Source organism: Apium graveolens, chromosome 11, assembly GCF_009905375.1.
Source record: "Apium graveolens cultivar Ventura chromosome 11, ASM990537v1, whole genome shotgun sequence".
In the NCBI taxonomy this organism is placed as follows: Eukaryota; Viridiplantae; Streptophyta; class Magnoliopsida; order Apiales; family Apiaceae; genus Apium; species Apium graveolens.
Genome location: NC_133657.1, coordinates 92,063,656 through 92,081,265, shown reverse-complemented (window position 1 = coordinate 92,081,265; position 17,610 = coordinate 92,063,656).

Genomic DNA, 17,610 nt, shown 5'->3' with positions numbered 1-17,610 from the left:
CCACGCTTCTACAATCAATCTTTTATACCAATTGGCACGCCACTTGGAATATAATATTCTATTAAACTTTTCTACTAAACACAATAACACATAATTCATATAATCACACTTTATAATTACAACATATAATATTCTTTATTCACTTAATCACGTCGCGAATTTCTCAGTCGCTATATCGATATCTTAACTTAGAACATTTTTCATAAAACCGATTTATTCAACTCCAAGATTCTATATCTTTTCTCTTAAGCATGATCTTTACTTGATCTTCTTCCAGAGTTTATTTTTTAGGCTTGAAACTGTTTACAGAAAAATACTCCAGTCTAATCTTCTAACCTTTTTACAGACTCAAGAGATACAATACATAATACAGATTTAGACTATCATACAACTAAATCTTTAGGGTTGTCAATGTTACTTAGTCTTGTTATTACACATGCATGTCTTGCACAACAATCTCCCCCAATTTGTGAGAATATTGCTTATCATAAATTCATGCCTGATAACAAGACTAAGCCCAAGTTAAAATAATTACATAAAAGTGACAGATTGACAAATACAACTTTTATACATTAAATGATTACATAAATTCAATAATTACAGCCATCAAATGATATTCTACTTAACCCCATTGCCTTGAGTTCATGAGACCTCTGCTCAAACATTTCTATCTCCTTAGCATATTTTCTGTCCTTTTCCTCTTTCTCAGCCATCAATCTTGCATGTCTTTCGTTCCTTTACCTCAACCTTTTAGACATTACAACCTTCCACATTCTTGTACTTGTGTCCTTGTCCATCATTAAGCTGATCACCCTCTTCATTTCTGTGGTTGAAAATGTTTCCATTATTGTCCTTCTAAGCAGAATGAAGGAGCCATCCATGTAGTAGATTCTGACTTCTACTAAAGATACAACACATACTTTGAAAATTTATTCAAATAGTTGTTCGAAAAAGTCATTATCTATGATGCACATATTTAGAGGCAGAAAGTCAGTTTAATTGAAATAATTATAGATGACCCTAGCACCGGCTTGCAATTTCTTTGGTTTTCTTCCAACAGTCTTGAAGTGAGTCATGGTTGGAGGCTTAAATGAAGGTAGGTTTATGATTTTCTTTAATGTGACATGGATTGATTTAATTGGTATCTTGAGTAGGGTGTTTTCAATTTTTTTATACAAGTATTTTAGCTTTTGAGGTAGGTTTGGTTGAGATAGTGTTTGGCTAGGCCTGGTGGTTTGAGTTTGTGAGATTTAGATTTATTGGACATGTATCTTGGTTCCTTCTTCTTCTCCCCTTCTCCTCCTTCTGATGTCATCTCCTCTCTTCCTTTCATCCTTCTTCTTCTCATCCACCTTACTACCAGTTGTCTTAGAAGATTGACTTGGATTTAGAGCCAGAAGGTTTTTGCTCATCATTCTTCTGCTCATCATCGTCCAAGTCATCTTTGGTGTTGAATTGAGTAGTTGGCAACATGGTTTCAGCATTTTGTAGATATCTTCCCAACATTATGATCATCTCCTCATCTTCAACTGTCTTCAACTTCTCAGTCTTGAGATCAATCTCTAATGTCATGATCAACCTCAGATTACCCCTTACATAATTTTTGGGGATGGTGAAGTATTTACACTTCCTGGTTTGAGGACAGATGTAGGCCGCGTCTTACTTGGATGGAGATATGCTTCAGAAAAAGCAGCTATCTGAGCATCTTAAGTTTATTAAACAATTAGATATCCTCTGGAATGACTGGATTAACTCTATCAATAATTACATCTAGCTTAGATGCTCTCATGGATTGGATATTTGAAAGAGACACCTGTAGAAAGCTTTACCACAGTCATTGACATTTTTAATTATCCTTTTCTCCAAAAAAATTCCAATGTTTACAATCACCGCTCTTAGAAAATCGATGTTGGTGGCCAAAGCTCCCCTATAAGTGATGTAGTTGATGTGAAGAGAGACTCTTAGCACCATTAATAGCTTATTGAACTCCTTGTCTTGACAGGGTCCTTTTGCAGCTTTTTAGAGTCTGTCATTTCCAACATCTTGAGAAATTTTTACTTGTGTAGAGCTTTAACCATGGTGTGATGTAGATTTTCCAGTTTTGATTTATCAGCTTCTTTAGATTATTGAATCCTAGCTTCTATCTCCCCCTTAGTCTTCGTAGCAGGCAGGAGTAGTGGAGCTAGAATTTCTGGCCTCACAACTTCAGACAAGAGAGGTATTGGAACATTCAAGCCACCCATAATAGCTCCCAATGAGATAGAGTTCTGCATTTGGAGATGTTTGTGGGACTCTACTAGCGTCCTGATGTCATTTTGTTGACTCTGCACTGGAATAGTGAGAGTTGTGACCTAAGATGTGAGTGAATCATTTGAGGCTTGGAGATTGGAGACTTGTTTTTAAAGAGACTAAATTTGGAGATTTGTGGAGGTGGAGATTGGTTGTGAGTTTTTGGAGAGAGGAGCACCAAATGTCGCTTGAATAGATTCCTTGATTGCTTCCATCAATAAAGCTGAGGGTTCATATCTGGGTTGGTGGAGTTAATGCAATTTGACCCTTATGTTATTGTTGTTTGTAAATTAATTTTGGACAACTTCATGAAGAGCCAGAAAGGGCCATTTGCTCAGCAAATTTGTTGAATTTATTCTTGATTTCCACCTGAGTTATCACAAGGTCATCTAATTTGTCTTTTACCAATCTCCTGATTCTGTCTTGATGACTATTCAGAGTCTCGTGTAGTGCTTTACCAATGAGGTTAAAAGATTTAAGCTGTGCCTTGTAGACTTCTGTAATAGCATCATAAACTTCATGTGGACTGAGAGTCTTGGCATTGCTTCCTAGGATAATGACATACTCTTCTCTAAACCTAGCCAACCTCATCCATTTCCAAGATGAAATCTTTAGACAACCAAGCATCCACATTCCCATCCTGCTCAGCTTCATTTACAATCTTCTGTTGCTGTTTTTTAACATCTCTTTGTAGGACAGAAAGATTGTCTAATAATCCTAATTGGACATATCAGTTGTGAGTAGTTGTTGGGTAATGTTAGCAAGGCCAGAGAGTTGGTCCACAAGGAGGTCATTCATTGTAATTGGCTGAGTTTGAGCATCTCGCAGCCATTGTGAGATGAGGTGGGAAGGTTGTTGAGTAGGGTTAAATGTAGAGGGGATGTCTGTTTTGTTTGAGGTGAAGGGTTGTGAAGGTAAGGTAACCCTGTGGTTGGAATCACAGTTGAACTCACAGTAGAAACTGTGGTTGTGACAGTGTGTTTTTCACCAGTAATGGGAACCTCCATTTGAATTGGAGGGGATTTGACCAGGTTACTGTCATGTACCATGACCTCAAACTCTTGTTCTTCTTGCAAAGAACTGGCACTTGAATGTGCTTGACTTATCTCCCCAATGATTGGATCATTGACAATTGGGCTACTAGCTTTAATTGCTAAATCGATTTCAGCCAGGGTTTTGAGGGGAGTTGTCCCTATATGAGGAACTTCTAATTAAATTGGAGAGGATTTAGATAGCTCCCCCTCCGGAGTACTACCCTAAAATCTTTCAATCCGTGAAGATTGATTTGCACATGAAGGTACATTTATTACTACTATAGGGTCTTCAGTAAAAACTGATGAAACCCATATGTTTTTGTTAGGGTCATCAAGGTCTACCCCAGAATGTAGCCTCTCCCCAACTGAATGTGGTTCCTGGGTGGTGAGCACAGTCTTTTGAACTGTGTCACTTGATTTTGACAAAATTTGAGAAGTGGATTCAAGTGTTTCATTATATGTAGAAGAAATTTGAAAGATAAGATTAATGATTTGAGAGTTGAGTGTTGGAAGCTCCCCCTCAATAGATGAGAGAACTTCAAAAGATGTGCTCTCAGTGTGTGTGCCATCCTTATTTCTTCTTTCGTAAACTTGAGTATGCTCAAGTTGTGGTGCAGACTCTTTATAAGATGCACTAGGGAGAGTGCTTTGTTCAATAGGGATACCCATGTTGAGAGGATGCCTCTAGAGTCTATTTTAATCTTTCTTTTGGGATGCCCCTTTATCCCGAGATTGGAGGAAGTGGACATGCTGGACGGAGTGAAGCACGGAGGCAATCACCCCCTACATACAAGGTTTGGCTCCTATCCCGGAGGATCAGGAATTTTCTGGTCCTTATACAGAGAGAGACTCTGAATCTTCGGATGATGAAGTGGCCCCGAGAAGGAGACGTGCGGGCAAAGAGCCGATGGCTGATGGTAACCAACGTCCTAGGAACACCCGAGGGGTGAATCCCCAAGAAGTGCAAGAGAGAATCAAGGCCCATGAGGCTGAGATTCAAAGGCTGAAGTGCGACTTGGAGGCACAACAGGTTCCCAACCCCCCATTACCACCTGGAGAGAAATCCTCCTCTAATCATAGACCCGGATGGTCTGACACAAATAAGGGCTGTAGCCCCAAGAGCTGATCCAAGCAATCTTCTTCCCCTTGGAGATCCTGATGATCCTACTCCACCATTCACTGAAGAGATAATGAATGCCCATATCTCGAGAAAGTTCAAGATGCCCACTATCAAAGCTTATGATGGCACGGGAGATCCCGCTAATCATGTCAGGACATTCTCCAATGCACTGTTGTTGCAACCCATGAATGACGCTATTAAATGTCAGGCTTTTCCTCAAACCTTGTCGGGTATGGCTCAAAGATGGTATAGTCGCTTGCCCCCGAACTCTATTGGGTCCTTCAGAGAATTAAGTCAGGCTTTTATTAAGAATATATCAGCGGGAGAGTGCATGAGAAAAGTTCAGCATCCCTCATGAGTATTGTGCAGGGAGCGAAGGAATCCTTGTGAGACTACCTGAATCATTTCACGAAGGAAGCTTTAAAAGTCCCGGACCTTGATGACAAGGTAGCCATGATAGCACTGCAGCAGGGAACTAGGATGAGTTCTTCAAGATGTCCTTGGCCAAGCGCCCCCTTGAGAGCATGTTACAGCTTCAAGATAGGGCCGAGAAATATATCAAGGTGGAAGAGAGCATGAGGAAGACCGTAGTGAGCAACGAGCCCGCTAGAGGTAAGAAGCGGAAAAACTAATCTGGAGTATATCGCTAAGGACAAGTATCCTAGAACTGAGCAAAACCCTGATTCAACCCCTAAGAAGGGAGGACCTGGGAAAAAGTTTGCTGAATACGCTAAGCTGAATGCTCCTAGAAGCCAAATCTTGATGGAAATCGAGAAAGACCAAGATATTCGTTGGCCTAAACCCTTGAAGGCAGATCCTGCCAAGCTAGACAAGAGCAAATATTGTAGATTTCACAAGGATGGTGGTCATGACACCGATGAGTGTAGGAAAGTGAAAGATGAAATAGAGTTCCTTATTCGGAAAGGAAGATTGAACAAGTACACTGGGGAAGGAAGAGATATGAATAACAATGGGAGAAAGAACTTTAAATATCGTAGAAGGGACCAAGACGATCAGGGGTGGAATCCCCAACCTAGGGGACCGGTGATAAATACGATCTTTGGAGGACCACGACCCCGAGGACCTGTGATAAACATAATTTTTGGAGGACCAAATGCTGTTGGATTATCCAAGAACTCCAGGAAAGCATATGCCAGGAAGGTTATGCATATCATTGGAGAAGCCCCGAAGAGGGCCAGGACAGGAGTAACAATGGCTTTTGATGATTCTGACCTAGACGGTGTGAAATTTCCTCATGACGACCTGTTGTCATAACACCTATAATAGGAAACAGTCCGGTTAAGAGGGTCCTCGTAAATAATGGTGCTTCAGTGGATATCTTGCTACATGACACTTTTTTAAGAATGGGTTATAATGACTCCCAATTGACCCCAACTGATATGCCGATATATGGATTTGCGGGAGTGGAGTGCCCCATGGAAGGGATAATTAAGTTGCCAACAACCATAGGACAGGAACCAAGGCAAACAACACAGATTTTGGACTTTATGGTGGTGAAGGCTAGTTCAACTTACAATGCTATCATGGGGAGAACATGGATACATGTCTTCAAGGCAGTCCCTTCTTCCTACCATTCAGTTATGAAGTTTCCCACCCGGAATGGGATTGAAAAAATGGCTAGAAGTTGTTATGGGGCCTCACTAAGGGCAGATGGAGCTGGGGGCAGGTTCTGCCTATCGAAGATCTGGATATTCGAGATAATGATGAGAAAAGAGGGAATCCAGAAAAAGAGGGATCCTGAGAAGGTGACTTTCGTTAGAGCCACACTAGAGGAGCCCCTTAGAGGGAAGTTGGTGAAATTTTTTAAGAAAATTGTGATGTGTTTACGTGGTCAGCAGCTGATATGCCAGGCATAGACCCGGAACTGATTACTCACAAGATGAATGTGGATCCAAATCGGAAGACAGCGAAGCAGAAGAAAAGAAGTTCTGTTCCAGAAAGGCAAAAATCTATAAAACAGGAAGTAGAGAAGCTCTTAGAGGCTGGTTTCATTGAGGAGATACAATTTCTAGAATGGTTAGCAAACCCTATAATGGTGAAGAAGGCAAATGGAGGATGTGTGTGGAATTCACTGATCTGAATGACACGTGCCCTAAGGACTGTTTCCCGTTGCCAAAGATAGATACTTTGATAGATGCCATTGCTGGATATGAGATGCTGAGCTTCATGGATGGATTTAGTGGATACAATTAGATCAAGATGCATAAGGACGACATCCCTAAGGTATAATTCATCACTGACTTTGCTGTTTATTGTTATCTTGTTATGGCATTTGGTCTCAAGAATGCAGGAGCCACCTATCAAAGGTTGGTAAATAAAATTTTTAAGGATCTTATTGGCAAGACCATGGAGGTCTATGTTGATGACATGTTAGTCAAGAGTCTAGTGAAGACTGATCATATAAACCATTTGAGGGAAGCTTTCGAGGTCCTGAGGTATCACAAGATGATGTTAAATCCTATAAAGTGTGCTTTCGGAGTAGGATTTGGAAAGTTTTTGGGATTGATGGTCTCCAAGAGAGGAATCGAGGCTAATCCCAATAAAATAAAGGCAATCATGGACATGGAACCACCAAAAACTATTAAAGATGTTCAAAAGCTCACTGGAAGGGTTGCTGCATTGGGATGATTCATCTCCAAGTCTGGGGACAAGTGTTTGTCGTTCTTCAAGTCCTTAAAGAAGGTTAAGGATTTTATATGGAGTGAAGAAAGCCAGAAGGCATTCGAGGAATTAAAGAAATATATGACTCAGGCCCCGTTGTTGGCCAAGCCAGCTTTGAATGAAGTTTTATACTTGTACTTGGCCGTTTCAGAGAATGCCTTGAGCGCTGTATTGGTTAAGGAGGAACTGAAAATCCAGAAACCCGTATATTATGTCAGTAAAATTCTGCATGAAGCTGAGTTAAATTATTCAACTATTGAGAAGTTTGCTATAGCCTTGGTAATGGCTTCGAGAAAGCCGTGTCCTTACTTCCAAGCTCATAAAATTGAGGTGCTAACAAATCGACCCCTGAGAAATATCATTCCAGTCCCAAGGTTAGTGGGAGGTTGATCAAGTGGGTAATAGAACTGGGAGAATTCGACATTAAGTATAAACCACGAACGACAATAAAAGCCCAGGAATTAGCTGACTTCTTGGTGGAATGTACCATACCTAACCAAGAAGTTGGGGGGCAGGAAGATACCATACCTCAAGACAAGGAATTTGGTAAGGGGGACAAAGAAAAGGATAATAAGGAGAAAGAATATTGGGTTCTCTATTTTGATGGAGCATCAAAAACAAATTCAAGTGGAGCAGGTTTGGTTTTACAAAGCCCTGATGGGTTCTTGATTGATTATGCCATGAAGTTAGACTTCCCGACCACAAACAATGAGGCATAATATGAAGCTCTGATAGCTGGTCTCGGCCTAGTAGGGACACTGAGAGTCAAGAACTTGAAGGTCTGTGGAGACTCGAAGTTGGTCATATCTCAGGTTAAGGGAGAGTTTGAGGCAAGGGATGATACAATGGCTAAGTATGTCCACCTAGTAAGGGCTGTGATGACCCAATTTGATGAATGCCATATTGAGCACATTCCGAGGGAGGAAAATGCTAAGGCAGATTCATTATCGAAGTTTGCTTCATCTGAGATAGAGGAAAGTTCAGGAAGTGTATACTTCTGCATTCTGAAGACACGGATCATTGATGTTAAGCTTGTAGCTCCTATAGGTTTGGGGACGTCATGGATAGATCCCATTAAGACTCATATTCAAACCGGTTGGTTGCCAAATGATGCTACTGAAGCACGGAAGTTGGCTGTTCGAGCACTAAGATACTCTTTGATAGATGAGATTTTGTATAAAAGATCTTATGTGGTTCCTTACTTAAGTTGTCTCAGGCCCGACGAAGCACGCTTGGCTCTTGAAGAAGTACATGAAGGTATCTGTGGGCAATACTTGGGGGCAGAACACTAGCACATAAGATAACCCGTTTAGGCTTCTATTGGCCAGAAATGATGGCTGATACCAAAGAGTATGTGAAGAAGTATGACCGCTATCAGAAGCATGCACCTGTCGTTAGACAACCCCCTGAGATACTGACCTACATCAACTTACCTATCCCCTTTGCTATATGGGGAATGGATATACTTGGGCCTTTCCCCATGGCCACGACACAAAGGAAGTTTCTGATTGTAGCCATTGATTATTTTACTAAATGGGTTGAAACCAAGCCTTTGGCTGAAATCACAACTAAGCAGGTTGCACAATTTCTGTGGGAAAATATCATGTGCCGGTATGGAATTCCCCGCATCCTAGTCAATGACAATGGAACACAGTTGTTAGGTCTCAATATATGTGTAGAAGGGGGTTGAATACAAACAATACCGTTTAATCGAATAAAATGCGGAATAAAAAAGTGAAACAAAATTCAAGTTCAATAAAACTATTATTAAACTTGAAAGGTGTTACAACAACGGTATCATTTATAAGGGATTAATCTCAAATAAATTATTCCAAATCTAGAATAAATTGGACATGAACTTTTTCTATTTTTGTAATAAAAAGGATCAAATGCTAAATGCAATTTGAGATTAAGTTCTAGGGATTTTGATCCGCTAGATAGTTACACAAGAACAAGAAAAGGATTTCTAGTGGATTAGATTTAACAATAAATACTAGAAATAAATGATCTGTGAATTTGCAATAAGTTCACTGCTGTTTTTCTCTATTCTGTGTTCTTCTGTATTTGATATTCAATGCTCTGTATTTTGTTGAAAAACAGCTGCTCTGCTTTATATTGAATCCTTTGATTTTAATTGGCAAGACAATCCTTTTAGCTCAGCATGACAATCCTTTTAAATGGTAATACTTTCGGTAGGACTATCAATTGAACTGATAGGACTTTCGGCAAGACAATCTAAATGCACTAGCATGACTTTCGGTATGACTATTAATTGTCATACCGATTGTCTTGCTAATACAAAAGATAGTCTTGCTGGATTAAAACAGATTTTAATCAAATAATAATTCTGAATTAATTAATCAATTAATTCAATTAATCAGTAAGTTAATCTTTGCAGATTTAATTTATTTTCTTAATTAAATTATATGACTTAATTTAATTAATAGAGAATTAATACTAATCTTGAGCATCAACCATTCTTCTGAAAATCTTCTGAAAATCACTGTCAATTATGAATCAATTCCATCACTTCAATGTTGACACTCGATGTACTGTCTGGTTTATGAGTAACTAACTTCCGTGACGTTTCTTCATGCCTTGACCTTGATACTCTTGATTTTCTTCAGACTAAATCCTTGTAATTAATTGATACCCTGACGAGATCTCTGTCACTTGATTAAATCCACAATCTCGATTTATATCACTGAGGCTTGATCAATTTCTTGAGCTTCTTCCAGTGAATTAAGTCCTCAAGTCTGTAGACGAAGAATGTTACTTAATCCTTTGACATATGTTACTATGAGAGATCTCTCTGACGATAAAACCACTATTTACTTGTTACATCCTTATTTGAGTTGAGTTAAATCCTCGAATAAACAAATAGGCTATGACATATGCCTTTCAATCTCCCCCTATTTGTTTGTTAGACAATAACAACAAATACCTAGAGGATAACTCAACTAACAAATAAGAAAAAGATATAAACAGTAATGCAAAGTAAATAGAAGAAAAGTTCTGGATTATATTTAACATTTTCCAGATTCCAAAAGAAATTTACAAGTGAATACAAGATAGATGTTCCTCTAGTCTGAACATATAACTACATTAGTCTATCTTGATTCATAAAGCTCTAATCATATTACATTAAGTTTTGAGCTAATTGAATTCGGTTGTCTTCCCTTCCGAATTCACCTTCTTCCAAATCTTGAAGCAACTCCTTGTCAAAGACACGATCCTTTTCAGAAGTGAAGCTGGCTGGCCTGACTGGTTGAACTCCAACTGACTTTAGCTTATTCTTGAACTGAATGTACTTTTTAATATTCTTTTCACAACAAGCTTGAATCAAATCAGCTGCTTGAGTTTTCAACATGGATGAATATCCAGCAGTTCTTAAGTGATATTCCATCCAGACAAGATGCTTAGCTGAGTAGTCTTTAAGAGATTGTGAATCGAGCTGGCAGATTTGAAGACAGTCGGACTTAAAGAATCTTACCTGATGAGGATTGTTGACCACTTGAGGACTAGCCCTGTTGGCAAACTCTTTGAGCCTTTCTCGAAGAACTTCATTCAATTCTGAGCTTCTTTTGACTTTGTTGAGAAGAACCCAAATCTCTGATAAAGAACGATTCTCAAACAGATGAAGTGATACCTTGAAAGATCCTTCGCTCTGATAATATACAAATATGCTCATTTCATTTAGAGACCTGTCAAAGGCAGCTGTGATCCTTGAGACTTCAGTCTTTATAGCATTCATGTACACGTCATTGTTTGGATTAGAGATCTCCAGCTTGTCCAGAAGATGTAGAAACTGCCTATCATTGTTTGTGCTCAGCTGAGGCATATCAAGTACTCTCCTAGCTTCATCCCATTTTTCACCAATCTTCAGTCTGACATCTCTTCTCCTTTCTTTAGCTTTGATGTCATGAAGACGTTGCTTTTCAAGAGTTTCTGTTCGTTCAATGTTTTTCCTCATATCAATGATCTGGGATACCTTTTTGAGTTCAGCTTCTTTTCTTTTCAACTCTGACTGTTGCTGCTGAAACTCTTTCTCAAACACAGGATCCACTGGAGCTTCCTCTTCCCATTCTTCAAAATCACTTTCCTCCTCAACTTCAAAGAAACCATCTTTATCTTCCAAGACTGATTCAGTGGGAACGTCATAAATATCAGAGTCATCTTGTTCTCCACTATAGTAGACATCATCAGCCTTGCCTGTGCCTTCAGCAGAAGAATCTTTTTCTTTTCCCTTTCCACTTCTCCCTTTCTTCTCCCCCTTAGTTGAGGAATCCTCTACAGACTTTCCCTTAGATCCTCCATGACCTCCATCACCACCAGAGCCTGAGCCTCCACCAGACGGCCCTTCAAAGAAAGTCCTTTGTTCTTCATTAGGGCAGTGAGAATTTTTTATAATGAAGTACAAGTGCTTCATCCCTTCATTGAGATGTTCCATGCCCGTCTCTATCTTCAGAAATCTGGAGGAATCCAGTGAATGATTCATTTCAACCAAGTCTTCAAGAGAAGTTATTCTTGTATGGAGAGAGCAGGAGTTTGAAATGTCTTCAGCTGATAACGTTGGAGATGCCTGGATTGAGTTAAGCTTTGGTACAACAAATGTCTTCAAATCTGATATTTCAGTCCTGATGAGAGCCAGCTGAATATTGACAGAGGTGGAAGAAGAAGACCGTTCAACCACTTGTGCTTTGAATGATTGAGCCTCAGCTTGACTTTTTGCAAGTTGTTGTTTCAGTTCAGCAATTTGAGCTAACAGATTTTCAGTGTTTGTGTCTGTGTGTGCGCTCACCTGAATATCTCTCCTGTTTGATTCACTCAACTCACGTACTTGTGTATCTCTCAATATTATTGCTCGTGAGGAGTCTTCCTGATGTTGATCTTCTATACCTGCATTTAAAATCACCCCAGCCTCTTCAAGAGAGGTCAGTGGTGGTGCAATGGGAATTCGCGAGTCTCGATCCTCAGTCAAATCTATCTTTTCATGTGAAATAGATGTCTGAATTGCTTCAGGGATAGATTGACCGAGTTGCCCTCCACTTTCTCCAGATAAATCTGCGAGTGGAGAATCTCGTGAGGGAGCCAGAGGTGTTAGATCTGGGAGGGGAGAAAATGACTCTATTAAAGGTGGCTGAGAGTCAGATTTTCCCTCAGAAGCATGTGACTGCTCTTCTGCCGTAACTATGGCAGACACTGTAACCGACTCAATGTGCACTCCTCGTTCCGTGTCCTGAGTATAATCTATTGGTCTGTATGCTTCCATTGTGAGTAATGGAATTGTGCTTGACTCAGTACAGGATGCCATGGCCCTATGGCGAATTTTAATAGATTCATCCTGTTGAGAGAATGTCTCTAGTAACTGTTCAGTGGCCATATCAAAGTCCATGTCCTGTTGGGAGGACAAGGATGGGCTTTTAGATGCCTCAGTAAATGTTTTTCTTTTCTTGGGAGGAGGCAGAGCTGAGGGTTCATTCACATCCACCAACATACTACTTCCTACTAACCTTCTAGGCAGCATTTTAGACAGTGGGGGAGAGATTGAGATAGGTTGTGACTCTGTGTTTGGCTCTATGACCTGAGATTGAAGCTGTGGTTCTACAACTTCATGGTCAGTCCTATCAACCACTGGGGGTCTTTCAACAGAAGTAGGAATAGTTTTAGTTTGAGGAATTATTACCTGCAGAGGAAGAGCATCCGATGTTTGATCCTGGGTGGTTTGAACCACTGGAGGTTGAGCTTACTGTTCATGACCGGGAAGATTGAAAATAGGTAAAGGAATGTAAGTGACCATGAAAGCAGATACAAGTACTGGAACTTGCATGAATTTGAAGGTTGTGTCTTGGCGAGTGTAAATCTTTTTGCTTACTAGAGGGGGTTCAGTTACTGAAGAGTTAGCAAAAAGAGCTTTATGCTCAGATGAGAGAAGATGTTCTGCTATGAGCATGAGAAAACGAGCGTAGTAGCATGAAACCCTACGATTTGTAGAATGATCACGTAAAGCAGTAGTGAGACGTCTCGGAAGAATGGGTAAAAGTAGTTTGCCAAAATTGATCATTTGATTGAAAGTTGGATTTAGTGCAGTTGGCAAATACTTTAGAAAGTGTATCGAAGAAAATATCCCATTCAGAAACCAAATTGGATTTAGACAACTTGGTTAAGTTAATCACCCCCTGATAGTGATCAGAGGGCAAATTACAGAAATTGTCCAATGGAAAATTTAACGCACGATTGACGACTGTTTCATCAACTACATACTGTGTGTTTGCCACGGTGAATGAAAATGATTTAAAATCATCGGCCACAGTAGAGGTTGTGCAAATCAGTCTGAGCAGATCAACATTTAAAATCACATTTGATTTAATAGCAGAGCTAATAATCGAATGGTCATTTAAAAATCTAATCCGTGACTTAAATTTTTCCACATCACATTTATCTGGATTAAAATAACCAACAAGATTATGCGAGACAATTTGGAAATTGAGAGCCATAAAAAAGATAATAAAACACACACTTTCAGAATTTTAAGAGTAATATTAAGAAAATTCAAATTAATTAAATTAATTTAATAATTCGAATTAAATCAATTATATCCGAAAAATTTAGAAAGTAATGTATCTCGTTAATGTTCTTAACTCACAATAAAAGATTTGAAAAACGCACAAGACACAAAACAAAAAAAAACTAAAAATACCCAAAAACAAACAAACACTGATTTTGAGGGGAACAAAAACGAAGTGAAAATTTAAAAATAAAAAATGGGCAGCACTTCTGTATGTATATACATGTATGTATATATCACAGGAGTGAAGTTTTGTTTGCTGAGTAAAAACTCGAGCAAGAAGTATCAATGGAGGTTTGATTAAGATCGAACAGAGAGAGAGAGAGAGAAATAAGAGAGAAAACTGTTGGAATTTTGAAAGACTGAACTGAATGATTTACAAAACAAAACAAAAAAGCATTAAGTAGAATAACTGGTATGACAATCGAGGAAAGTCATATCGATTGTCTTCCCGATTGTCATACCAGGCAATTGAGAAAACAAAAAAATACTAATAATATAAGTGGTATGACAATCTGATAGTCATACCGATTGTCATACCAGTACTAAATAAAAACAAATATTATCTGAAATAAATTTTATTACTGGCATGACAATCAATAGTCATACCGATTGTCTTGCCAGTTATAAAATTAAAGTGAATTTAAAAATAAACACTTATATGTACTGGAATGACTTTCAGCAAGACAATTTCAATTGTCTTGCCGATTGTCATTCTAGTATAAAATAAACTAAATATTTATATATATATACTGAAATGACTTTCAGCAAGACAATTTCAATTGTCTTGCCGATTGTCATTACAGAAGGTTTACAGATACAGAATAAAACAATTATAAACAGAATTAACACTTACAGTTTACAGAATAAATTTAGAAAAACAAAAGCAATATTTTAGAAATAATTATATTTTATTCCAAAAATAGATTTCTGTTGAATTTTAGCAAATAAAATTCATAGAAAAATATTTTTAGAGAAAATAAAATATTCTGAGATATTAAAATTAACAAGTAAAATAAATAAAATAAGATAAGATAATAAAACTTACATAGAAATAAGCAAGAAATTATGGAAAATATGATAAAATAAATTTGCAAATGAATTTTTCATTTATGAAAAATTTATTTGTAAATTCATTCAAGAACAGATTTCAGATATTCACAAGTTTAATCACTAAAGCTATTTAACATACCCAATTTACCAACTAATTTGGTAAATGTGGATTCATCAAGAGGTTTAGTGAAAATATCTGCTATTTGTTCTTCTGTTGGAACAAAAAATAGTTCAACAGTACCATTCATGACGTGCTCTCTAATAAAATGATACCTGATGTCAATGTGCTTGGTCCTTGTATGCTGCACAGGGTTGTTGGTGATGGCTATTGCACTTGTATTGTCACATAAAATAGGTATTTTGTTCAGTACAGAGCCATAGTCCCGTAGCTGATTCCTAATCCACAAGATTTGAGCACAGCAGCTTCCAGCAACAATATATTCAGCCTCGGCCGTTGAATTTGAAACTGTTTGCTGTTTCTAGCTGTACCATGAGACTAGTCTGCTACCTAGGAATTGACAACTCCCTGAGGTGCTTTTTCTATCAACAACACTTCCTGCGTAATCTGAATCTGTATATCCAACAAGGTTAAAACTAGATTATTTAGGTTACCAAATACCTAGATTTGGTGTTCCCTTAAGATATCTCAAGATTCGTTTAACAGCAACGAGATGAATATCTCTAGGATCCGCTTGGAACCTTGCACATAAGCATGTAGCATACATAATATCTGGTCTACTTGCAGTAAGATAGAGTAATGAGCCAATCATACCTCTGTAGCTTGTGACATCTACCTTAATGGAGTTTTCATATGGTCCAAGCTTGACAGCTGTAGTTGACAGAGTCCTTACTGATGCAGAATCCTCTAGATTGTACTTTTTGAGGAGTTCCTTGAGATACTTGGATTGACAAATAAAAGTTCCATCTAACCTTTGATTTACTTGTAATCCAAGAAAGAACTTCAGCTCTCCCATCATGCTCATTTCAAATTTGCTGTGCATTAACTTAGCAAATCTCTTACAGAGATTATCATTAATAGACCCAAATATTATATCATCCACATAGACTTGGACTAATATAGTATCATTCTTATGCTTTTTAGAAAAGAGAGTTTTGTCTATGACACCTCTAATAAAGCTATTTTCAATAATAAATTCAGAGAGAGTGTCATACCATTTTCTCGGAGACTGTTTGAGTCCATAGATAGCCTTGAAAAGAAAGTAGACAAAATCCAAATGATCTGGATCTTCAAAACCAGGAGGTTGCTTTACATATACCTCTTCATCCAGCTTTCCATTCAGAAAGGCACTCTTGACATCCATTTGATAAACTTTAAAGTTAGAGAATGCTGGAAATGCCAGAAATATCCTAATGGCCTCTAGTCTAGCCACTGGAGCATAGGTTTCATCATAATCAATGCCTTCAGCTTGAGAATACCCTTTAGCTACCAGTCTTGCTTTGTTTCTTGTAACCACACCATCTAGTTTATTCCTGAATACCCACCGAGTACCAACAGCTTTCTTGTGTATAGGTCTAGGTACCAGTTTCCAGACTTGTTGATGTTCAAACTGATTGAGTTCATCTTGCATAGCAATCACCCAATCTGGATCAGTCAGTGCTTCCTCAATCTTCTTAGGTTCCATCTCAGAAAGAAATCCTGAGAACAGACACTCATTTTGAGTAGCACGTCTAGTTCTGACTCCAACATCTGGATCACCAATAATCAACTCAAAAGGATGAGCTTTATTCCAGACAGTCTGTCTTGGAAGATTTGATCTTGATGATTCGCCTTGAAATTCATTGGGATGTTGTGTCCTACTAGTTGATCCTTTAGCATCTCCCCCTGAGTTGTTGCCATGTTGACTTGAAGATTCTCTGTCAGTAGCAGTGGTATCTCCATTATTGCCAAAGTTTCCATCACCATTACCATGAGTATCATCATGATTAACAGGTTCTTCACCAGCAACAACCTTAGGTTCTTGATCATGTTCTGATTCTGAACCTGACATATCATCAAACTTCAGTTTCTCAGAAGGATCTTCAGTTTGGATACTAGGGAGTTTAGTGTCATCAAATATAACATTGACACTTTCAGTTACTTTGTGTTGATCAATGATATACACCCTGTATGATCTTCTTCCATATCCAACAAAAATACCCTCATATGTCTTTGCCTCGAATTTACCACGACGATCATCTCCATCCTTTAGCACGAAGCATCTGGCACCAAATACATGAAAGTATTTGATAGAAGGTTTCTGTTCATTCATAATCTCATAAGGAGTTTTCATGAAGTCTTTGTTGATTAGAGTTCGATTCTGAGTATAACATGCAGTATTGACAGCTTCAGCCCAAAAGTACATTGGAAGACTGTTAGGGCGAAAACACGCGCTAATATTCACGCAAGTATACGCGTTCGCAAGTAATATAGAATATTTTCTAGTTCGTTCCCACAGAGACTGGTTTAGGTTAAGTTCAATTTATGCACCTATGCAACAATGTATGATTATCGCTCAATGCTAAGACAAATAACAAATTGGGTTTTTATTAAACTAAGAGATTATACTAAATAACATTAACTAAGAGAATTGAGGTTGAATTACTATATATGACAAACATGGGATCCTAACTTCATTAAATACTTCATTCAATAGCCTTATTGTTCTTAACCTTAGCATGTGATGGTGATGACACTAATCAGATAACACGAAACTGATAAACGCCAACTTTCGTTGCACGAGTACCATTCTACCAGACATCCACAAAAGAGATAGAAGCTAAATAGGCACCAATTATATTGAGACCCTATATGTCTATAGAATTTGACAACATAACGGTTTAAGAACAAGTTATCTATCTTGATT